We start from the raw sequence: 7,075 nt of genomic DNA on the forward strand, positions 1-7,075 counted from the left end.
ATATGTTAGATCCAGAAATTCAACGGGAATTTTTGCGAGAAACTTTAGAACCAGCCCAAGCATTACGTTTGGCAATAAATATGGAATTAGGTCAAAGAAACCAACTACAAATTACAAACTCACAATCTGCTCCGAAAGCTAATGCAATAATTCCTCAACGATCTTTTCGACCACCGAACTAACGGCCGACTACATCTAGTTTTACTCGATCACCAAACCAACTCTGCAGGAACTGTGGCTTAACTTGGTCAGCTAATCATAAAGTCAAGTGTATTGCGAGAGGCAAGACTTGCAATAATTGTGGCCTCCAAAACCATTTTTCGCGAGTGTGCAGGAAACCGAAGTCATCATCAAATAAATCTACCCGCTCTAATGTTAACTCCGTTGACGAAACTACAACTGACCAAACGGTAAATGCTATACAAAATATGAATAATAACCCGCAATGCGAATTGGACTACGACAGCTCAGATGACAATATGGTCGCTAGCATCGCAAATAACGCAATACAGATCGAACCAAAGAACACCATCTTACAAATTGGTAATACCCACGCTGGACTTCTCATTGATTCAGGCAGTGTACGCAGTATTTTGCCAGAGTCTCTTGCTTCGGAGATTGTGGAAATTTCTCCCCTTGCTCGTTGGCTGATGATAGCGCCTCCCCAGGAACTCAAAACATTTTCCAATGAACCTATAAAAGTGACGGGTACGATACAGGCACCAATTGCGAGCAATGGATGGCGACTTGAAGAAGCTGAATTTGTAGTAGTCCGTGACGGGCTAAAACCACTATTGGGTAGAGATCTATTTGACGCTCTCGGAATCTCAGTCACTCAAATCCCAAAACATGAAGATGAAGAAACTGTAACCCCTAATGAATTGCTGCCGGAGGAACACTGGGGAAACAGCCGGAGTGACGACGAAATTGAAATCAATATGTGTAAAGCGACAAAGGATGCCACCACTCGCGAACGGCTAGCAACTGATAATGAATCCCGTTTCCTTCGCACCACGCAAGCGCATCATCCACTTCCACTGAAAGAACACGCCGTACAGTTAAACTTTGCCCGAAAGAAACATCTTCATAAAAGATCCAAGAAGAATCTGGACGGTTTGTATGAGGTGTTGGCCCCAGGATCGGTAGTACAAAAGACCGATCAATACACTTCGGTCATTCGCGAGACGGGAAAGATGGAAGTAACAGTGCGCAATAGTGATATTGCAAAATTTGGTACTCGGGAAGAACGAAAAACCAATTAACCGAATACATAAACCGTCGAGGACCCCGCACGCACGAGAAAACAACTGAGGCTAAGATACTTAGCCACATCAAAGAGTGTACCCGCATACAAAAAAGAGACCGAAAAATGAAGCATCGAAAACAAGAAACTGGTAGCGGTGTATCCTCAAACAAATCCAACATTGCCCGCGCAATGCGAGTACGCATGCCTAAAGTTCCGGACAATTTCGCTCCCCACGTAATACCCGAAATTCCAGAGGCTTCTCCCGAACAGCAAGTTATAACTGGAGAAGTATTAATTGCACCCCCTCCTACAAATACTCAACAAGAAGCACTCTTATCATCTCCTTCAGTTCCAACAACAACATTACCCCATACTCTGACAAGAACAACAAAACGGACTGGAAAAAGTCCTAAATATTATGGATATGATAAAGAAGACTCATCTGGTGACTCCACTAATTCGTGTCCTCCGAACTTTGCTCCACCTCGTAGGAAGCGACGCGTAGGCAACATCGAATCGATACGACCTTCGGTTGTACAAACATTTGTTGAAACAGCTACGCGGGTTGAACCTATCGCAAACGACTTTCCCTCGCCTATCATAGGACAGGTGTCACCGATTGACCCCCCGTATACGACCAGCCGATCACAGCACCTCAAATGAGCTCATCATTGATGAAGAAGACATGTGAAAACTCTGATTAATTAAAACTTGATACATTATTAATTATGACTAGCTATGATAACCAGTAAATATATTGTTGATACTATTTAACCGGTGAATAAGTATTATTATTATTCATATTGTTATTAAAATTTTACTTTATGCAATTTTAGTTTTCATTGAAGCGGGAGAAATGTCATACATCATAAACTAATTCAGTGCAGTAAATTTATCATACGATGCACTTAATTTATTTAGTGTACTTATTCCTGAGGGGCATGTGTATAAGTCAATGTTATTTCACATGCTAGTCTGTTGTTCCCATCTCCCATAGTGGGAAATTATTGTTCACGTTTGTTATGACTTCTGGAATACCAGTTGCTTTAATAATCTTCATTCTCTTAGTTTTGCACTTCGCGTACAGTTGCTCAATTTAACCTATTCTTCATTAACTGTCTTTACAAATCGAGTAAAGTAAACGAATAATCATTACTCGATTCGCTAAGCGGATTCATTTAGAAATTGTGTAAAGCGCACTCGCCGCGCAAGTAGGACATAGAACATAAACGCAACTCGCGACCCAAGAACAAGTACGCAATCTCACACGCGTACGACACCTCAAATCGTGTTTTTAGCCAGGTAACAACGAGTAGCTATATCAATTTTGTAGCCAAGTTTTGTATTTACTGGTGAACCAAAAGTGTCAATTTTTGCCGTAATTTTGTTCTCGGTGTAAATATATGATTTAACATGAGTCTTTTGAATGAAAGTTTTTTCTTTGCGGACGACGCAAAAAATGTTGGCTCCAAAACGCTTCAATAAATTTTACAAACTATTTTTGTTATTGCTACCATTTGGAATGAAAAGAAATTGGATTTTCAATTGACGATATTCAAGTTGATCATATTTTCTCTTTAAATTCGCTCTGACCAAGAACGGATTGCTCAAGCAAAAAAACATCAGATTTAACGGATCAAGTTGATAAAAAATGTTGGCGTAAGCTCGAAAAATTTATCTTGGTACTCTCACATTGACAGTATTGTAAAAAACGTCCACAAAAATTAGCACATAGTTGATAAATTTTGCCAGCTGAAACAAAACTGATTGTTTTGGTTAAAAGTTTTTTACTTTCAATTCTCTACTTTGTATCAAATGTATAGTTCCCCTATGAATTTACACCGAAGCTCCTGGAAAAATTTCAAAGAAGATGTATTAAGTGGATCTGTAGAAAACGGAATCTCTGATTCAGACTATGTTTTAAACCTAACTAACCAAGGTCTTTTACCGATTGAAAACAAGCTGGTCCACTCAGGTCTCCTTCTTTTCAGCAAATCCTGTTCTCACTTTTTGGGAAAAATAACTAAAACGCTTCATAGTGAAATACAAAGGGGATGTCAAGAAAAACACTTGTACAAGACTCAGAATTTGATTAGGCAATTCTGCTTTACACTATGATTACTCTCATCAGTTGCCGTCAAATTAAACAACATTGAACTCAAAGTAAATAATCACAATAAAAAGATACAATGCAATTTTATCTTAAATTAGACTGAAAACACTTACCTAAATAATACTAAATAAAAGAAACGAACTGTGAAGTAAGTTTTACCTCAAAATGAAGTAAGAGAATGCTATGGAAAACACTGTTGCCCATCTCAACGTAAACACCTAATTCAATTAATTGACAAAACCTACAACAACTATGACAGAACTTTGATTTAAATTAGAACAATGTCAATAATGAGTAAAGTTATAAACTCATATTTTGGGATATAAATTTAGAATTTTTTGACATTTTTTAATAACTAAGATAGTTGCCAGCTCGAAATATACGTTAATGATCGGGCGATTAAAAACGCACAGTAGGTAAAGTGCCTTATTGATTACATGGAGGAGCGCAATATACAAATCTCCATACATGTACGAGCTCTCTAGTCAAAATCTGCCTAAAGTCTCATCATAAACCAGATAAATTCTGATCAATAACCATCTGAATTCCGACCATTACCGAGCTCAATTCTGATCATTAACATGAGATGGTCTGATCATAAGGTCTTTTGAGCGAAGCAGGATGATGATGATAATACAACATACTGTCAGAAATTTCAAGTTTATTGAAGTTTTACTGTATTTTCTGTGGTTAAATTTAAAAAAGTTTTCTTCTGCTTCTCTACATACACCAGAGCTTGGTACAAGAGCAGTTCCAAATATAAAACAATTAGAAATGAACTTGAAAACTTTGGGTTTCAAAAGATAAGCAACAATTTAAGCGGATAATGTAGAACAAGTCAGTGAAAGAAAATTATTGCACAATGAGACAAGAGTTTGAGTTTGAGCTTAAGAAAAGTAACCAAAAGATTCCTTGTTGATCTCACTGTATTGAAGTACTTCAATCGCTTCAGACGTATTCAGCTATATCATGTCCCGTGGAGGACTTCCGCCGATTGGACTTCGCGTCAACAAGAGGTCAAGAGGTGATGTCTTGACTTCTTGGTTAGTCTCATACAAAGAGTGTGCAATATAGGTTCCCATTTCTTAAGGAAGGTATTATCTGCCATTTGATAAATAATGCAAACCTCTAATAGCAGATCAAAGTTTTAAAAAAAGAAAAGGATAATCCTTGGTTGGGCACGAACCACCTTCTCCAGATGTTAAGCTGTGGTAACAAACCACACCAAGTTGTGTCATAACGATGAATTTATTTTCAATTCGTGTGTTTGTATTACTTAGTTTGAATTGATTGCGTGACAGAAAAAGAGCCGGATTATGTTCGGAGCCAGCTGAGCATCGGTTACAGTCGCGCAGTTTCATTATCGAATTAGCATGCTTAATTTGTGTAAAGACCTCATTTTGAGTGTATGTGTTAGTCTCCTCGATGAAATTGTAATCTCAATACATTTGATGGAAAATAAGTAGTGACTTAACTCTGCGGCCAATGTTAGAATAAATAAACTTCTGTTAATGAAAAAAATACTAAAATCGTTTGCAAGAAGAGATCTGAAAGAAAAGTGGCGGCAGACGTTGTCATCAGCATCAAATAGTATTAGTTGAACAGAAAAATGACGAAGTGAACAGAAGAAACGCTGACATGGACATAAAACTACACATAACGCAAAATTTATTTTTTTTTCTTTAAATCAGTGTAGTATCGAGAATATGGATTGGTATAGAAGAAATTTTGATCAAAATCAGTTGCAAGTATTATTGGAAACTTTTAGGTTGCTTGTTTTCTGTTGTGTTTAACAAGAAATGCAACAGCTAAGCTGGCAGATGGCTGAAGAGACAGATACGACATAAGGAATTAAGGATGAAAAGTGTCGTAGGAGGACCCAATTTTACTAGGCCATCGGTTGGCCATAAAATTGTAGTATTTCCAACAATTATACTAGCGTATTGTTTTTATTGGAGAATGAGGCATGAAAAACAAACAGAAACTGACTGAACAGAGCGTCAAACTGCAATTTTTTGAAAGTTTTTGTTGTTTTAACAGCTGAAAAAAGAAACGATTTGAGGAAAAGGATGAACAAATGTTTGTTCAGAGTGCGAGTCGAAAAGCAGTTGTAATTTCCTTCTGTTTTCTTGTCTTTGATGAGCTGCCTGGCATCGAATTTACTAAGCAAGCGGCTGATGGAGCTGAAAAAGACAAATTGAGTTGTATATGGGGCCCAAATTTACTGCGCAGAAGGGCTACATACTTGCAGCTTGCCTGTGGAGCAGTAAAGTATCCTAAGTCTGTCCAATGAAGGCAAAAGGAAGAAAGTTGATGATCATTGATACTACACTCATCAAATTAAAATTTTAAATTTAGTCTGTTAGGTCTATTGATTTCTTAGTCTCTTCAGCCGCCGTACTGTTCCACATTGTTTCGGCGCTTCAAGTACTTGCTCAAATTGCTGAGATAGAAAAGTCTTGAATGAGAGAAATCAGTAAAGAAGTAAAGACATTTGGTTTGTGTGGGAATGGCACTCTAAATACAGGTACTTTGTTCTTACGCTTTATCTCCATAAGTAATTAACCTGTCGGTCAGTAATTTTTGATTTTTCGTTCCTTGCTCAACTATTTGGTCTGTTGTTTTGACCTATTTACCAATTCAATTCTAGTGTGACCCGACTTCATTTTTTTTCGTTTCATACCGTTTTGTCTCTATTTTCTGTTTGAGGCGTTTCCAAAGTTTTATTCTTCCTACCGAACCCATTTTTTCTTCCTGGGAAACAAGATTATTGACTTTGAGCCAGATATGCAATTGGGCCCCGTCCGCATTTTTTCCCACTTTTCAATGTGCAGAGCTGCCATTTTTGCCACCTATCTTCAGTCTTACAGATAATTCTTCGCTTATAGAGCATTGTCAAATTTTATTTAGCTCCACATCAGACTGCTTGTTTTGTTAAGAACCCGATCAGTGTGAATATTTCGGCTGGCATCAATCTGACCAGTGGAACTTCATCTTCATCAACCTTTTGAACCTTTTACCGTCATGACTTTCGTAGGCAAAGTCATGTCCTGATTCTGCACGCTTTTTGTTTCATTGATGAAGGCTTGTGATTATTTCATGCAGCAGTCGTTGAAACACAAGAACAGTGGGCGGATCCAGGATTTATACACCAGATGTAGACTTCCTTCGTTGATATTAGGACAACTAAGTATCCAGAGATGAAATAGCCTGCTGTTTGCTCCCCTCAGTTGAATTTTACACTGCACAATCCAATTGAGATGAAGGATGAGAGTCATGTCTAGAAATCTAAGCGACTGTGTCTTTCCCGTGTGTACTCTTTGCATGTTAAGGTTGAGCATAGATTGTTCATCTGAAGATTCCTTTAAAGATCATTTATTGAATTTTGTTGTGTTCAATTTTGATTTTCTTTAGGTCACAACAGTCAAGAGGCTGTTGAGTGATGATTGGACGCTTCTGAATTAGTGTTACTGATGACAATCTGTAGTAGGAAGCAAAGTCATCAGTGAACTGTGAGATTTGTGCTTTAGGTTGAAGCAACCCTGTGAACTAAAAAAAAGAGTAGGCTTTGAGTCATTACGTTCCTCATGAGGTACACCAGCTGCTGGGTAGAAACGCCTACTGACAGCAGAAATCATTTCCACTTATATTTTTTGTGAACAGAATGAAGAAAACTGATCTCCTTAGCCCCGTTGATTGTAGTTTGTGAAAGATTC

Source organism: Convolutriloba macropyga, chromosome 9 (genome assembly GCF_964194025.1).
Source record: "Convolutriloba macropyga chromosome 9, txConMacr16.3, whole genome shotgun sequence".
Taxonomy (NCBI): Eukaryota; Metazoa; Xenacoelomorpha; order Acoela; family Convolutidae; genus Convolutriloba; species Convolutriloba macropyga.